Here is an 18,431-nt window from a genome sequence, read left to right as displayed (position 1 = left end):
TAGGATGTGGGGTTACTGTCAGCAGAATTTTGAGTAGGAGCACGAAATGGATTCTCACTTCCAGAAATCAAACTAGTTCCTTACACCTGGGGGCTGCTGGAGGTCATTCCGTGGGTTCAATTGCAATAATGACAGGTTTCATTGCAACACGTGGCCTTGCTGTGGCAGCCTTGGCATGGATGCATGCTGAACGGCTATTGTTTGTTACTGCATCCCTTCCTGGCATCAGTATCCCTAAGGACAGCAGCACAGCAAATTCTTGTTGAGCATAAGTGTAAATTAGAAGCAAATCCTTGATGACTGTGTGATGATTCTAGCAGGCTTTAGTGTATATTAAAGACTGAGCCCACAGGGCTATTAATATCAATTAAATCAGTAACCAACACCAAAGAGGATTTTATTTCAATTCCCAGATAACTTAGAGAAACAATATTGATTTTATTTTTTTTTTTTCCAGTGGTCACGACCTGCCTGTTGTGTTCAGAGCATTTTTTCCTACCTTGCTGAAATCCTTCACCTTATCCAGAACTCCCCAGTCACTGACGTGCTTTATTGTGAGCGTGGGTTCGTGGTGTATGTTAAATGTCAGAAGAACTGTTTAAATAGAGCACCGTGAAGATGTAAGATTTGGTGCTTGCTGGACCAATTGTTTCATGCTGAGTGATTCTGGATCACTGCAGAATCCATTCTGAGTGATGGGTTCAGGAAAACGAGGTAGGAAATAAGCAGAGAAGCAGTAGTATGTTTGGTGTTTGGGGTGAAGTACTGTTAAGAAGTGTATTTTAACATGGAAAAAGAGGAATTTTCAATAGTTTAACCATTGTTCAGTATGATTTAAGAAAAATAAATTTGGATGTGTATCAGATGTTTTGGGCACTGCTTGCTTAATGTGAATAATATGCCTCAGGAAAACTTGCAGTCCACTGATTTTACCTTAGAATCCGAGCAAGCAATCCAACAGAACCACAAGAATTAGATTTAGAAACAATTTTGCTGCACGCTCCCAATCAACCTTTTTCTTAGAAAATGGTCTAATTAAGAACAAAAATAGCCATTACAAAATCATGTTCCATTGCCATTTCCTTTTGCTTCCACTTCAGCTTTGCTGGAAAACAAAACCTCGTTCTGCCAGCACTGAGCACCAGGGCTGGTGCTGCCCTTATGTGAGGTTTGTGCTCCTCGTGCTGCTGCAGCTTTGCAGAGCTGTTTGTTCTGCAGCCACTTAGTGTACGACCTTGAGCAAGGCAGCAAGGGCTAAATTTTTCAGGAAGTGGTCTTTAATTAGGCAAATTTCTGTTCACTGCTGTATGCCTTGGGGCTGCTTGAAGCGGGATGCTGGAAAAATGCATTTATTGGGCCTTGCTTGTCTGAGAAGTCAGAACTGCATGAATAAAGAAAATGCTGTGACCTTGGCTGCTTGCTTTAGAAGCAGTACAAATCAGTGTGTGGTAGTGAACCTGTGTTGGTGTTGCAGAATGGTGGGGCTGGTTGGAAGGACGTAGCTGAGAGCTGCCATGTGCTCACTCCCAGGCTCTCTTAGTACTCAGCAGCTCCTGGTTGTCCTTTGGTTCCCCACCAAATGCACCCTGAGTGCAGGAAGCACAAGTCCTATCTGTAGATGTGTTGGCTGAGCCCCACCTCCTTGAGCTGCCTCATGCAGGGTGCAGTCCCACCACCTGTCCATGTCTGTGTCCATCTCCTGCTGGGACTATGGACCCACACTCAAAGCATGCCAGTGAGTGGGGAGCACCATCTCCTGCTGGCAGCCAGAATGTGCTGCTCCTCATTAAGCACATCCCCCAAATCTGTGTCCTCAGAGCATGTGGTCACTTACAATGTTTGGTACAGTCAGTGGCTGCTGCATCTTATTCTTCCTCATCTCTGGAGCAGTTGGATAGGCAGAGGGTTCTGAAATAGGCAAGAAGTGGCTCTCTTTGTTATTTCTAATGTATGTAATGGTTGGTATGCTTCATAAATAAAGGGATATGCCTGCAACTTTCTAGGTCCTCTGCAGGCAGAAAGCTGGAAAGTCATTCCATACAAGTTTGTTGTTTTCTGAAAGCTAGAGCCTAAAATGTCACATCAGGACTTACCAAGACAAATACCAGCAGAAGAAAACAAATGAAAGAAAGTACCCCAAATATTTGTATGATTTCCATGACTTCTTTAAATTATATATTAAATAAATAAATAAATCCCTCATTCTGCCTGGCTGCCATGGAGCAGCTGTGCCAGCAGCCGTCAGCCCACTGGTGCATGTGGTTTGATGGAGAGCAATCATTGGAAATGTGTAACTGACTGCTGCCAGGGAACTTCTCACAGGCTTTACCTGATGGGGGTCACTCATGTGAGTCTGCTGTCCTTTTTTTTTATGTGTGTAGAAGCTTCCAGTTCTGGACAACCTTTTGGAAAAGTCCTGGAGAGCCGAATACAGCTGCAAAGCCTGTGGCAGGCTATTTAAAGACATAATAGAGCATGGCACAAAAGTAAGACCTTTCTCTGGGCTCTCTAATGCAATTATATAGCAAGTATGTAACTTTATCAGGACTATTGTTGAGCTTTCAAAAATTCTATAGAAAAGTTGGTATTTTCTGCTCCTTTAATAGCAGGTCGGTGTGTGTGTGTGGCTGCCAGTTTTATTGGCAGCTTTAACAACTTCCTTGCTGCCACAGCGAGAGCTGAGAAACAGGACTTGTTTCTCTCCACTTCAGACTGTTTTTTTTCCCTGGTTTTGCTTCTTCACTTCAAGCTGCACTGTCCCAGAATCCCAGCTGGAGCCAGCACCCTATTGCACTAAGTGCTATACGTTAAAGGAGCAGTGTGTAATGTAGTAAATAATGCTACAGGTGTGGATAAAACTGAAGCCTTTTCATTTTTTTTCCTCCACTGTTTGGTCTATTGCATGTGTATTCTGTGTCTGTCTGATGAGGAAACATTTAGATCTGATTCGTCAGATTTGTCAAGGTAAAGGTGATCCTTATGTTAAATAGAAAGTCTCACTGATTTCTTGAGGCTGCTCATTTGTTAGTGAAAGAGAAGCATTGATATGCAGTAATGAATTGAATTCATAATGTAGTAAACATGCATGTGTTGTTTTTCCAGGTGAGCTTAAAGATTGTCACTGCAATATCATCACGGCAAACACTTCTCAGGAGTTCTTACTTCACCACGTGAGTTAACCAGATATATTACCAGCAAAGTCCTGGGGATGCCAGCAGTGTGGGGTGTGATTTCCAGTGTAGCATTGAAGAGAGGTTTCAAGAAGGCATGTGCTGGCAGGGAGGAGGCTGATCAGCCAGAGGTAAAATGATTAATAAATAATTTTTATGTAAGAAAAGAAGCATTTCTGAAATGTCAGTAGCTACTACATAAATACACGTGCCATTATTTGACACTGTAGTGATAAATCCATGCTGTGTGACAGAATTATGGTCTGAGCAATGAGTTGTGATGTCATGGAACAGAAGTTGGACCAGTCATTAGAAGATGAAAGCGGATGGAGTGCTTTTACGGTCAGAGGAGAAGGCAGGAATTGTATGCAGGACTTTCTGGCCTCCAGAATCCTTGTCCCTAACCATACTAAGAGTGCTGCATGCTGGACATGCTTTCTCCTTCACGCCAATGTTATGTACAGCCTCCGGTCAGCGTGAGTCAGAAATAAGGGGAGATGCCTTCTCAGCTGGTCACATAAATACTTCATTGCTGAGCAATTACATCATTCAGCTTACATTTGGAGTAAGGCATTCAAAAAGTCTGTGTCACCCAAAATGTTGAATTTGCTTCAGTTTTCTTGTCAGTGAGTACATGTGAGGTAACCATTTGCTTTCTGTGGCAATATTGATTGCTGTAAATAATAACACTCCAAGCAGATGAAAACTTGCTCCAAAAAGAAATACTCAGAGCAGCCAAAGGGAAAGAAAGCCATCAGCAAGCTCAGGGCAGCAGTTACCAGTGGAATCTCCAAGAAGGTTGGAAAAGTAAGGCTTACTGACTGGTAGCGATGGGTGTCTTAGCGTTGTCAGCAGCTATTGCTTCATTCCTTAGGACCACGAGTGGTGATAAGGCGTGAATTTAAATCCTGTTCTGGAAAACACAATTGGTGCCCATGTGTCACAGTGTGACACACAGAAGTCAGCCAGGGTAGGTAAGGATCTTGTGCTGGCCATGTGTACGTTCATCTTCTTCAGTGCCCATGTATGCAGATTCTGCTCAAGTTAGTTATGTTCTCTGGGATCAGCGGCCACTGGAGTCAGTAGTTACTCATTCTTCTCTTTTGACAGGGATGTATAATCTTTTTGTTACCGGTATTATGTGTCTGGAGCATGCAAATTCATCTTTTGACAAGCGTGGCAGTGCTTGTAAATAGCACTTACACGAGTGCTTGTATGTCTGACTGTGGGTCATCCAGAAGCAAAGAACTTGCAAGGGTGTTGTTTCTGTCTAACAAAACCTTATTTATTGTAGTGGCAAAGTATGAGGGAAAGTCAGTGCTGGCAAATTCCTCTGTTTTCTTAAAACTGCATTCATTTTTTTCTTCCCACTCCTTCGCCTTTGTAACCATAACCTTCCTGCCTAGCATGGAAGCACCTCTCTCCAGGACCAGGTTACAAGGCACAGAGGACTGCTTCCATGCATTTGAGGGATGTTCTACCCTAGGCTTTCCGTGGAGCAAGAGCTGCAGGGCACCATGTGCCATTCTGCCCTCTGCACCTCCATAAGCAGCCAAAGGTCTCTGATCAATAAGCGGGTTCTGTGTGCTCCTCTGCTCCTGCTGGGACACAGTGGTGGCTGGAGGGTATGGATGGTGGGGAAGCTGTCCAGCCTGTGGATGGGGAGCTGAGGATAAACCTGCTCCCAAATCGAGTACCTTCATTTTCTCACCAGAACTGAGAGTTCACGCTAAATAAGCGGTCAGTGTCTTTAGGGTGATTTAAATGATCCTGCGTAGCTAACCAAGGCTGTCAGCAAACTGGGATTTCTGCTCCAGGGTGAGATGTTTCGGGCTGGAGATTGTTGCTGGCAGTGCTGGCAGAGGCTGTGGTTTTCAGGCCTGGGCTGTGGAAGTGCTTCCTGAGCTATTCATCTCTGCCCTGCGCACAGAAGCCATGTTTGGGGATCTGTCTGCCTCTTTCAGGGCACCGGCTGAACTGCAAAGAGCATAAAAGCTTCCCTTCACTTTTCTCTGGTGCCGCCGCAGTAGCTGGCAGCCGAGTGAATGTGTGAGTGTGTGTGTGAGGGCAGCTGGGCACAGAGGGCCAATTCACAGCCTCGCCAGCCCCTGCTCTGCTTTGTTGGAGAGCCAGGGCCTGCCCAGGAGAGGACAGATTTCCTGGCTCCTTCCCCTCTCCAGCTGCACCGCGCAGAACCTGTTAACGTGCATTGACGTGCCACTGCGGATAGGCCAGATGCAGGGCAGAAAAGCACGAGAAAGCCCACGCTGACATCACTTGTGGGCTCATCTCACAGCTTTTAGCAACTTCTCCCAAATCAATTGCTCCCCAAACTTTTCCGTCTCCATCCAAAAGCACGCGTCAGCTGGAGCTCGAAGTCTGCTGTCGTGTCCCATGCTGTCTGTGTGGCACTGGAGCCTGTTTCTGCTTTCTCGTACAGCTTTGGCCAACTGCTGCCGGTTTCCTTTGGCACAGACAGGCACTGTGATCCTCAGCTGGGAGCCTTTCATTTGGGATTGCAAACTTTGGAGAGAAGGCACTGAAAGAGTTCAGTGTAAAATCAAAAGCCTGCTTGGAGAGATTTCTGATGCTGACCGATTAACAGCAACAATCTCTTTGCTTTCAGTGCTTAATGGGATGCATTAATTAAGCAAGGGATGAGTTTGGATGGGAAAATGGAGTGTAATTGTGGGAATCAGCCTTAGCTCTCAAAGTGTGCAGGCTGTCCCTTGGTTTGTGAAGGACATTCTTTCGTAGACACCTTAGACTCTGCTTTCCACAATGTAAAAAGGCCTTTGCATTCTGAAAGCACCAATGGTTCTGTTCATTTTTTTTTCTATGAACCAATTTCATCTGCTGAGCTGCAGCACACAGCCCTCACCCTGCACCCGTTTCATTACTGACTGCTGCTACCTGCTCTGAGAAGTCAGTATACAGTTCTGATTTTTTTTTTATGTGGACATGAACGTGGCCATGGTATCGTTGTGGATGAGTGCTGAAATGAGCGTGTTATTGTCAGGGCTTTTTGGCAAATGTCATTTTGAAAGCATTTCTGGGAGGGTTTGTTGTTTTTTGGGGTTTTTTTTGGAGTTATTGTTTCTCTTCTGTTCTGACAGTTGGCAAACATCAAAAAAGATCTGCTAAGGAGACAGATGCTGACTTAGTGGGTACACAGTTTGAATGACAAACCAAGATCAACAGATCATTATTTTTCACAGCAAGCAAAGAAGAGCTGAGAGAAATGGCTCATCTTGGTGCCAACCTGTGCCAGAAGTATCTCTCATGTTCCAGAATGCCACACAACAGGAGAGGCTCTGTGTTGCACCATTTTGGGGTTTTGCTCTGTTTGATTGCAATTATGTTCTTTTTCCATTTGGGCCACTACCAGTTGGCTCAAAGCACTGCCATTGCAAAAAGGAGACTGATAACCTCATCTGCTCCGATTCCAATCAGAGATAATAAGTTGTTGTATGTGGATTCAGTTAATAGCAGTGGTAATTCCACGTAACAGTCATTTTATACTTCTGTGCGCAGCTTCTGAGGTTTGAGTGCTGCTGGATTGATAAACTCAGCATATTTTTCTGCAAGTCACTGGAACAGGCTGCCCAAGGAGGCTGTGGATGCCCTGGAGGTATTCAGGGCCGGGCTGGATGTGGCTCTGGGCAGCCTGGTCTGCTGGTTGGCAACCTGCACACAGCAGGAGGTGGAAACTTGATGATCATTGCTGTCCTTTTCAACCCAGGCTGTTCTGTGACTCTATCAAGTCCTGCACCTGCAATAGTACTGGCTAGGCCATAATTACTTGTCTGCTAGTGCTAAACTAAAGGATTGTTGTGTTACTTAAAAAGCCGAATTTTCAAATGCAGGTGATTAATTGCATAACCTGCTCTATTGGTCCCTCAGATGGAATCTGATCACTGGGATCCCACCTGTGGTTAAGGGACCTCCCACATATGTGGCCATGTGCTGCTGCAGGCTGTGGCCTTGTGAATCCAATTGATGCTGCAGAAGGTCCCCATTTTTCCTCAATCTCTTCTTGCTTTTATTCTTTTTGTAACTACGTGACAATTTAAGTCTCCTTAGTGTGAGCCAATAATGGTGTGAGCTAGCTAGGCTAGCCCCAGTCACTGTGAAGGCAAACAGGCAGGTCAGCCCTTGTCTTCTGGCTGGAGCAGAGAAATGTCCTCCCTGTGTTCTCGTTACTGTCGGTAGGCAGTGGAGTGCAGGCAGGCGACCAACCAGGGTGATCTCAGGTTGTTGCTTCTGAGTCACGGCAGTCATTTTCAGCTCAGTATTTCTTGAGCACCAGAAGGTTCTAAATGGTGGAGTGAAACTTCTGAGCAGCTCCCATTGTGGGTGTGCTCGCTCCCAAGTTAGAAATGCGGGTTACAGGCCAAGTGCTCTGTTGTGACTCTGACAGATGCATCTTTCTCTTTCACTATTAGCTATAAAAAAAAAAGAAAAAAAATTACAAAAAGGCAAAACTGGTGCTGCCCTCCCTCCTTTGCTGGGATCAGCCAGCACAGGCTGACACAAGCCCGCCTCTGTTACTTCTGAACCTGTTGTTTTCTCTGGTAGGGCAGCGTCTTTGAGCATAACTGCATCTGCTGAAAGTAGAGAATAAACCAGTTTGCTCTCAGTGTCTGTGTGTGACTCTGGGATGTGAGAGAGCAGGCTGTGGAGGAGGGCAGCTCTGCTCCTTTGGCCCCGAGTGCCTCCATGGGGAGTTCTGGTGATGAATTGACAACCTGTGAAATCATGACGTCTGCACGCAATCACACCGCTGACCTTCCTGCATCTTTCCCACTGCCTGCTGCTCAAATTTCAGCATGGAAGAGAGTAAGTGGAGTTGGTTGCTGGGGCTGGAAATGGCTTTCTGCAAGTAACGGCAGCTCCAAAACTGTGCTGTGTATGGAGAACACAGCCTTTGTTTTGAAGTACTGCAAGGCAGTACAGGATTTCAGGAGAGGTGTTGTTTTGCCATTCCTGGGCTACTGTAAAGAAGATGGAGAAAGCACTGTTTTTCTGGGAGACAAATACTGAATGTTTCAAAATGAGAAGGAATTCCTAATGCAAAATGAAGAGACGGCTTCAAAATGGTGCTGTAGGAAGGAGATGTTTTCTGGGCGTTTAATTATGGGGCTGATCTGAATGGGAACATCCAAGTCTATTTTGATGTGATGATTGCAAACAAAGCTAATGCAGTTTGCAGAGGCGTCAGTCAGAGTCGATGGGAATTTGTTTCCCTCAGTCATAAAACTGCACCAGGCGCCGCAATTAAAACCTTTTTTTCTGTGACTTGCTGGTACGTCAGGCATCAGCACGAGGTTAGCAGAATTCTAAGTTATCTTGTTCAGAATTCAGTAGGAATTTCTGTGCTATGAAGACGTGCTGGTAGTTTCACAGCAGATCTTCCTTATGAATATGTACACCAAAGTGCCTCAGCATGCACCGTGCAAACCATTACGTGCACGGATGCGTGTTTGTTTTAATCTCCTCGAATGCAAATGTAACTCTGCTCTTCTTGCTGTTGACTCTGCTCCCATCAAGCTCTACGCCATCGACTGCATTGCTTTACTAGATGTGTGCTGGGAACATGGCTGCCATAAGGTGTGTTTTCCTCATTCCTCTCTGAGATTTCTTGCCCTTGTGGCCTCTGGTTTTCCCTGTGTTAAGCATTTTGAATTTTTGTTCCTTCTCATGCTCTCCCACAACAAGACATAGGAGTGTCTCTGTCTGTTTTCCTCTAACCACTGAGGGAAGACAGAAATGAGAAGAAATCGTTCTCCAAGTTATTCACCCACTGTGCTGTGAAGGTTGAGGGTTTTCAGAGTGGGAGGGTGCTGAAGACCTGAGTACTAGTAAAGAAAACAAGTTTTTTTTCCTCATTAATTTCTCCATGTATCTCTTATTTAGGGAAAGATGAGCAAAAACCATAGACACACCAGCTGTGCTTTTGCTCACATCAGGGAGATGTCAAATGAGATGGCAATGAAGGAATAAAATGGTTTAAAAGAAGTGCAGCTCCTGGTGAGACATCATGGCACAGAGGAGAAATGGGCTGGGGAGCATCTGGAAAAATGGGGATCCACAAACGATTGAATGCCACAGTGATCTTAAAGAATTGCTTATCAGCTTGGTGAGTAAGTGTTTTGTTCAGACAGCTTGGGAGTTGGAGAGGGAAACTGGAGCATTGGGGAGGAGTAAGTATGCAATTCCTGCATCTGTCAGAGCAATGACGGGGCAGGTGTGTAAGTCTGCCCTGGAAATGCTTGAACAGACCCTCTCCAGGGCCTGGCTTAGTTCTCAGAAGAGCTCAGAGGGGTTTCTTGCTCAGCATTGGGTAAGGGAAGTGCAGGTGGGGCTCTTAAAGCACAGATGGAAGACATCCACTGTGTAATTTCTAATGGCTTCTTTCAGATTTGAGATTCTTTGTCCCCAAATCAGTAATTACAAGAAATTGCAAGTCTGATGCTAGGACACAGATCCTGAGTAACCCTAAGGCAGCATAACTCCATTGAACTCAAGGACTGCAGCATCTTTTCTTCTGTTCTTGAACGTGGATGAACAGATTGCCTTACGCAGCCGTGGTATAACAGGGGTTAATCATTATTCAAGTGCTGCTGTGCCTAATGTTTGTTGGCATTTAATTGAAACAAAGCCTAGGAAAATGAAAATGAGAGTAGGAGATTTCCTAAATCAGTGTGTCTAAGTTGGGGAGAATTTAATTTCTATATTGGAAATTGCAAGTTTGACTCAAGAGCTGAGTTAAGCTTTCCTTCCTGTTTGTATTAGAATGGATCAGTTTCTAATTCGTATAAATTAAGTCCTTTATTTAAAAAGAAGAAGGAATGTAGGGGAGATGCTTTGTTATCATTTTTCTGTAAGTTGTTCTTTTCCCATCTGTTAGTTTTAATATAGTTTTTATGCATTTGAAAGTAAACACACTTTTTCCTGCACAACATTCCTCCTGCTACTCCAGCGTCCCAATGTAAGTTACAATACATGCTACACTCCAGTAGAAAAGCATCACTTTTTTTTTCTCCCAACAATTACCAAAGGTTACACCAGGTGCAAAGGCATTAGTTGATTTAATGTTTTAGAACCATTCAAGAGAAAGTGCACTTGTCACTTTCCAAACTGCCTAATGCTGCCTTTGCCTCCAGCGAAACAAAAGAGGGTTTTGTTTGTGCTGCAGAAGAGTTTGCTCGTGAGCTGTTGCCACTTAATTGTTGACATTGTACCTTTGTATTGCTCTTAGTTCAAGGATCATAAACTTGGTCAGGTTGATTACTTACCAATTAATCTCAAATGGATTTCACCGTCTAATCTAATTACTTACATTTCTGTTCTGTGCTGCTGTTACACCTCTTGTAAGGCTTTCAGCAAACTCAATACTGACAATGTACAAGGATGCTGAGGCTTGGCATTTAGAAATGTCAGGAATCACACGTGCTCGTTTCAGTTTGGTCTTTGTTTCTGGCTGTCCCAGTTACAGACGAGCCCCATCTAGGTGGTGTCCCTGTCTGAGCTGTTACATCTTGATCATAGCTGTCTTACGGGGCAGTCACGTTCTGGTCTGCCAGTCCCATTCTATTATCTTCTAGTGAAGAAAAAAAAAAAAAAGCTGCCTAATACCCTAATGATAGGCTCATGAAATTATGAAGCGTGTCGTGCTGCGTAGTGGAAGATAATAGCTATGCCAATAACAGCAGCAGAACTTGTAAGCATTTAATATTGGAAAGCACGAGAATGTTTTAAACACAGCTTCGGAACGGGTGGGTGAGCAGCCAGGACTGAGCCTCTGTGAGAGGCGGCTTTGTGTGCTCTGCTGGGTACTGCAGGCTGCTCCGAGGAGGCCGAGGGAAGTGGTACCTTCTCCTTTTTTAATGACAACTACGTTAATTTGTGTTTCCATCTCTCTCCCTATGCCTCTGCTTATTAGAGCGAATCTGCGAGTCTCAGGGAGGCGGTGTTGAAGAGGAAGGTGGAGATCACATTGAGTGACACAGGAGTGGTTGCACGTGTGGGTTGGTGGCTGGTCCAGATGAACTTAGCGGTCATTCCTTAGCCTTAATGATGCTGTGAAATAAGCCATTGGCCAGTTTTTCCTTAATTAGTATCAATAATTACTTTGTAATTTCATCTGTACCACTCAGCATGCTAGGCTTGGCATGTTAGGCTCATGTCCTGCTGCAGTGGGCAGAGCTGTGTGGAGGAGGGTGTCCAGGTTCAAGGGGCAGAGAGCTGTCTGAGAAATCAGCTCCTGTGTGTCAGACTAATGCAGTAAGGGAAGATGGCAGAAAAATAATTGCGTTCTCTTTGTTAATGAAAGATCACTTCAAGTCATTGATGGCTTCACCAGCTTAATTACTTTGCAGCGGCAGCAGTCAGAGCCCTTGGTTCGAGGTCTGAAATAGCATGTGTGTGTAGATATTCTGCAGTGAACAAGGCTGTTGTGTGCAATGGCAGTTCAGGGGTGTGGAGGTGCACGTGGAGAAGTGCAGGAAAAAGAGATGAGGTGCTTGGTGAAGGGCAGGGACATCTCCCAACCCAACAAGTGCTGTGTGCATGGATGTGTGCTTGTTCTGTGTGAGAGTTGCTGTGTTCAGCTATGTGCACGTTCTGCAGGGGATCCAGCAGACAATAAAACATATACAGTGATTCAATAGAACCCAGAGGGAACAGGTAATGTGATGCAAATATTGGGCCCAGCCAAGCTATAGTAAGGATTTATAAGGCAGACAGCGATTGATGAGTAAAATGGTTATCTCCCACTTCTACGTGCAAGATGAAGAAAATGTCCAAAGAGGCCCCAACAGGGGTGATAAAAGCATTTTTGAGTTTTGTGAAGGAAAGTGAATGTTTGCTTTGGGGAGTAAAGGAACAGAGGAGTGGTCCTGGCTTTGTCCTTGAGAGTTTTGTGTGGGATAACGCTGTGCTGCACCATATGTGAGCATGTGATACCAAAGTTACCAGGATGCCCCTAGAGACCTGTGAAGCAGGGCTGGTTTCAGTGCTCGCTTGGATTAGTGCTTCTTGGCTGAGTCAGGCCCTGCATTTTTCCCTGGTTATTTCAAAGGCTTGGGTCAATAGCAAAGTAATCAACATCTCAGAGCAGTGTGTTGGTAAGGGCCAACTCATCATAACCAGCTGTCCAAACAGCAGTTCTATCGACATCTGACTTTTGAATACTTCTTAAGTTCAAATGCATATTTTGTGATAATATGAAAAAACTGCTGCTATTCAGTCGTTGACCCAAAATCTTTGTGGAACATGGAGTTCTCACTTTATGTTAGCTTTTCTTTTTTTGGTTTCCCATTTAGAGCTGCAAGACATGGTGCAGAGCAGTAGAAGTGTGTGGTTACCTTCAAGATTGCATTCAAAGGACCGAGGGGATCTGTCCTGTGCTGGCACATCACACCCTGCCCTGTCCTGGCTTCCTGGCTGGCAGCAAGATGCCAACAGCCATGCTGGGTGCTGCGTCACGGGGTTTTATCGCTTTAGGATCATCATTTCTGTGGTGTGCCTTGCCAGACTACGTGTTTCTGTATCGTCTGACTTGTAATTATATCCCCTCCGTGAAACAGTTTTCTGATAAACTGGAAGGACTTATTCATCTGCTTCTGCTGAACTATGTATAGAACTGAGCCGCAGCCGTGATTTGTACCCTTGTAGTTGTTTATTATTCCTTCCTGGGAGTCTCAATGCCTGCTGGAGAAATCTGTGGTGTGGGATGGTGTCGTGGCAGTAGTGAAGAGCTGGGTTCAAAGTGGGAGGCAGCCATTCCAGAACGTTTTTATTTTTAGATCCTCCTTTCCTCAGTCTTGGATGCTGCCTCTCTGCCCTCCTTCAGTCTGATTGCTGCCAAGCTGTGCGAGACAACTTCAGACTGACATCCAGCCACAGCTTGAAATGCGCCTTGAAATCTGTTTTAATTAGATACGAGCCATAATAATTTAATTACAGATCCACCCACTAAATTGTCTGTTTTGAATTTTAGCAGCCACATTGTATACAGAAACAAAATGTTTGGAGCAGTTCCCTCTGATTCCTAGCAAGGGCATTGAAGCTAGGAGTGCAACAGCAGTGTGCTCTGCTTGTTTTACCTCTGGCTTGCTTGTCACCACACAGTGTGCAGCATCTCAGAGTAGGGGACAGTGGAGCTGTGCAGGGTCTGGAGCACTGGTCTAATGGGGAGCAGCTGAGGGGGCTGGAGTGCTTCAGTCTGGAGAAGAGGAGTTCAGGGGAGGCCTTATCTCTCTCTATAGCTGCCTGAGCAGAGGTTGTGGCAAGAGGGAGATCAGCCTCTGCTCCTGGGTAACAGCAATAGGATGAGAGGGGTTGGCCACACTTTGCACCAAGGCAGATTCCAGGTGGGATATGAGGAACAGCATCTTCTCCAAAGAGCTGTCAGGTGCTGGCATGGGCTGCTCAGGGGGTGGTGGGGGCACCGTCCCTGAAGGTGTTCAAGAAACATGGAGACGTGGCCTGAGGGATGTGGGCAGTGGGTATGGTAGGGGTGGGCTGGGCTTGGAGATCTTGGAGGTCTTTTCAAACCTCTGTGGTTCTGTGGTCTACATAGAATATTCCAAGTTGGAGGAGACCCACAAGGCAGCTGGAACTTAGCTGCCTGCTCCTGTGGGTGTTTCCTAGTGCTGAGGAAGCCCCAGAGACAAGAGTGGGCAATGGATGGCTGGAGCTTGAGACGTATCCCATTGCCATATGAACAGACCTGCCAAATAACTAGTTCCTATCAACTGAATTAAATGGGCATCAGATGTTGAAGATGGAATTCCATCTTTCATTGTAGATATATAGAGACCATTGTCCCAGAGGAATTGCTGCTGGGAACAATGTTGGGGTTGCTATGCAGCGATCTGCATACCATGAGATACAGCTGTCTGAATTTGCAATTGAGAAGAAGATTGATAACTGTTAGGTCCTTGGCCATGTGTAGTAATTAGAATAGACAAAGCCACTTGGTCATGTGAGGGTGCTGGCTGGTATGTGATGCCATGCAGCAGGGCAGTGAGCGAGGGCTGTGCTGCAGGAGAGGCTGTGTCTGAGCAGTGGGCTGGGGGCAGCCCTGAGCTCTGCTGCAGAGCACTGCTCAAGCCCTCAGGTGGATGCATGCATGCATTGAATCCTCCCAGTGGTGTCCATCGTGAACAGAGATGGCTATTCTTAGGGACAGGGTGACAGCAGAACTGTCCTGGGGAAAATACTTGCTAACACACCAAAGTGCTGTGTGAGCAAACCTGAAACACTCTTTACTGATCAAGTGGGAGATGCTAATTTGATTCATTCTGAATTATCTAAAAGAAGGCATTAAGTAATGTTCTTGAAGGGCTTTGTGTTTTACTTCAGTATGTCTGAGGACTGCTGTAGAGAATATTGTAGTTGACAGCACAAATTCTGTAATTCTCGTTAGCTTTATGGTGTAACATTTATTTTTACTTTGCCAGCATTGCAGATTCAGTGCAATCTTCAGGTTTGAACTGTTCTGTACCTTCATATTCACAAATGAGTAATTTCCAGCTTGATAATTTCTTCATTCTTACTTGTTCTTCAAGAACCTTCTTCAAGAACATGTAAGTTCTTGAAACTTGCGAAGGATGTTTTTTTTTCTCCAAAATTTTGGACAGCTATTCTGATGAAATCCTGTTAACAGGATTTCTTAGTGGTGAGCAGTTGGTTGAAAAGCTGAGAAATCTAAATTAATTCTCCTTTTTGTTGCCTGTGGTATAAAATCCCATTTAAATCAGCTATGAAAGCTGCTGGATGGGAGCATCCATTCACGTGGGCAGCGGGTGCTAGAAAACAGCTGCTGTGCTGTGAGCTCAGCTGGGATCCCGAAGATGACTGAGAGATGTGCTCCTGGTAAGTCGGCAGGGACCCTTGTGATGGAGGCCTGATGTCCTGAGGGTAATTCTGCCTTCACCTGTGCTGTGATTGGGCTGTGCTGCTTCATCCAGCTGCCTCCGGAGCAGGAAGCTGGCACGGCACTTGTCAGGTGCTCCTCTGTTTCCTTGGCTACAGGACTGTTTAAATGCCATCAGTTTTATTGGCATTAATGAGAACCTTCTGGGACACGTGTCTTCCCACAATAGGCAGCAGTCTCCTTTGCACTGCAGGCTGTGACAAAGCACTGGCTGTGGGGATGTGGTGTTTTGGGTACCGATCACCTCCCAGGAGGAAGAAAGCAGTTTAAGAAGAGAGAAATACTAAAACTGTGTAAGTCTCCATACTGAACATCCTCGGATGACGTCCTTTATTGTTTGAGTCTTTCATTCTGTGACACTAACATGCTACCAAGACTTTTTGCTTCCAAAAACCAAGGATGTGTTTCTTTACAAACACCTATAATTATGTCAGAATTGTATAAAAGGTTTTCTATTTGCATAGGATAGCATTAATTTTGCATTCTTCTCTCAAATGAAGCACAGAGAAGGAACAAATAATTTATTCATGCAAAACCAACCCACATGAATCATTTATTTACCACTTCTGGTGATTTCTCAAGCTCCCTTTTTGTGCATCAAGCTGCAAATTAATAAAAAATTTCTAGGGATTGGTTTTGTCCTGAGAAAAGTAATTCCCTCCATAGCTTCCCCTATGCAGAAAAGCATTATGTGAACTTGGGGAGAAAAAGTCCATGGGAGGGATTTTGTTTGTTAAATGAACTCTGAAAGAGGAGCTGTAAGAGAAGCAGTTCTCATTCCTAATGAAGATTTGAAAAGAGAATTCTTGAAGTCAATCCGTGAATTCGGAGCAACTCCCTCTGTTACGTGAGGTTTTACCACCCTGTGTGATGCATGAGATCTGCAAAAGCATGAAGAGGTGAGTGAGAGGTGTCCCGACTTCCTAAAACTGTGGTCCTTTTCCAGCATCAGAGTTTAACAGAACAAATTCTGCTCCTGCTGGGCTCCATGGAGTTTGCTGTTTGGAGGTCGTTTGGAGGATGTTTCGTGTGGTACCACGTGGGTTTTACAGTTAGGGTTAGGTGCTGTTTCTTGAGCCACCGTTTGGTGCTCAGGATGGGTTTTGCTCCATGTTTTGTTACTGCAGGGCATCCTCCTTCCATCTCAGAGGATTCAGTGGTGCTGTGAAACAAGGGAGAGTGCACATGCCTGATGGAACGATGGGCAGATGCTCGGATGTGCTGTAATTGAGAATGCTGCAAGGCTGTCATTTTACACTGAGTTAAGAGCTTCACAAATACGGGAAGATTATCTTAACGAAGGTGAAAAGTAATTATTGTGCTTTTTTGCCACTATCATCAAGGGCCTGTCAGCATCTCCATTGTGCTAGAGATGGCTGGGGAGGCTAATCTGAGTGTCTGTGAGGAATACTTGTGTGGAATTAAAACCTGGTGAGAGGTGCAAATGTTTTGTTTAGTGCTCTGATTAGCTTTCTTTCTCTTTCAGTAAATGGGCTCTTGAACTCATCACTGGTATTTCTATATAGACTTAGTTTAGGCCATTTAAGCAAAGGTAGAATGATCACAAGGGAAGTAGTTACTGTTTGATGGATTTTCATAGCTCTGTTGGAAGTATTTTCTCTTGAAATGCACGTTTGTGTCACAGGAGTCAGTGCCTTAATGGCAGTTGTTGTGTTCTGTGCCATCCAGCAGATGAGCTGAATACACTGAACGCTGTGTTTTGGGAAACTCCCCTCTTAGCAAGGCTCCTTCCCTGATGAAAAGCGTGAGAGCAGAAAAGCTGAAGTTTCTTTACTGTCTGCCAGTTAATGGCCAAGTCCTCACCTTGCTCTGGTGTCCCACGATCAGATTGTTGTACCTGGGTGTTGCAAGCAATCTCTGTGGTTGTTGATTTGGTGACGCAGCACTTTAAAGTTTGTTGGATCTTCACAAGGTCTTGTTTCAAGGGTAATTAAACAACTCATTAGATTTGGTAACATTGGAGATTGCATTTTTGATTTTACTTGCATTTTAAAATTTACTCCAGCTAAAAAATAGTTTTTATAAATGGAACTGGAAGAAGCAACTAGGGATGGGTATCTATAAGTTTGCAAATTATGGGTCAGGGAAGAGTGTGGGGATTATCTGTCTCAGAAGCAGAGCTGCCCATTCTGATTGGTCTTTCTCACTCAAAGTCTTGATAGATTTGAAAAAATTAAAAGTGATTAAATTGATCCAACCACACAGTGGTTGTTGAGATCTAAATTTGGTTAACCTCTTGCTTGAGATGAGGAGCTAAAAAGTGCTAATGCTAAATATACTGTATTTAAATCCGTTGATACGATTGACATTGACAGCAACAGGCTCTTCCTATGGAAAGGTATTGGTTGTGTTGCTGAAGGCTTGACATTTTTAGATTTTACAAGTATGATTTGAGTCTTGCAGATCTTAAAAGTGAGACAACGATTTCTGTTCCCAGCTCCATGCTGTCATAGAAGAACAGAAAAGCTGAATTCTGAGTGCTTGGATTTAAAAAGATTTTGGAAACATACTTAAAAGCCACAAGGACAACATGAAACAAGGAAATGCAAGCTTGAAAATAATTCATTTGCTTTCTGAATAATTAAAAACTCCATGTGAAATGCATGATAACGCTTCAGTCCTCAGCAAGCTAGCAATGCTTATTTACCTGGTGTATTATAGTTGGCAATTTATGTCCTTCTGCTAACAATATGCCAATTGAACATTCTTGCATTTTATTACTAATTTCCCTCAGTCAGTTCTTCTTGAAGATGAACACTACAGTGCAGTTTTCACGAGTATGCAGGTGATTACTAAGATGCATGGATTGGTGGCAGCAGTCGCTGGTTGGTGCCAGCAGCTTTGGAAAGTGGATGCTACCAGTTCCCAGGGTAAGTGGCATACAGCCCACTGCACCCACAGTAGGCCCACGTGCAGTTCAATTGCATGCATGTGTCAAATGCTTTGCTTCTCCTTTCGTGAATACCAGTCTGGCTTCTGATTATCCTCCTTTGATCCAAGGTCTTGTGTGTACTTTTGTCCGTGAGGCTTGGGGAGCATAGTGCTTCTGGAGAAGTTCCCCTGTGCCTTGAACTTGAAGCACGTCTGGACACGGAATATTTACACTTGACACACTGACTTACTCTTAACTCATGTTCTGCAGATTAGCATTAAGCTCTGCCAGTATCCAGGGGAAAGCCTCTGTGGTGGGTGGGAAATTTTTTTCTCCAAAGTCACCAGCAGTGAGTTGGGAAGTGAGAGCTCAAGTGGATTTCTTAATAAGTCAGCCCATTGGAGCAACAAGAAGGTGGGTTTAG

At 44.6% G+C, this 18,431-nt stretch overlaps 1 long non-coding RNA gene across 4 annotated transcripts in view; it reads left to right on the top strand.

Moving 5' to 3' along the window:
• Nucleotides 1–462: 462 nt before the first annotated feature.
• Nucleotides 463–18,431, top strand: part of LOC128078292 (uncharacterized) — a 57,155-nt gene continuing 39,186 nt past the window's right edge. The window contains exons 1-3 of one of the 4 annotated variants that reach the window (XR_008205559.1): nucleotides 463–714; nucleotides 2,382–2,486; nucleotides 3,103–3,170. This is a non-coding gene — a long non-coding RNA (uncharacterized LOC128078292). The other 3 variants (XR_008205563.1, XR_008205562.1, XR_008205561.1) reach the window with 3 other exon arrangements.

Source organism: Tympanuchus pallidicinctus, unplaced genomic scaffold (assembly GCF_026119805.1).
Source record: "Tympanuchus pallidicinctus isolate F22 unplaced genomic scaffold, pur_lepc_1.0 scaffold17, whole genome shotgun sequence".
In the NCBI taxonomy this organism is placed as follows: Eukaryota; Metazoa; Chordata; class Aves; order Galliformes; family Phasianidae; genus Tympanuchus; species Tympanuchus pallidicinctus.
Note: the sequence above shows the minus strand (reverse complement) of the source record. Positions and strands in the feature narration are given on the sequence as shown.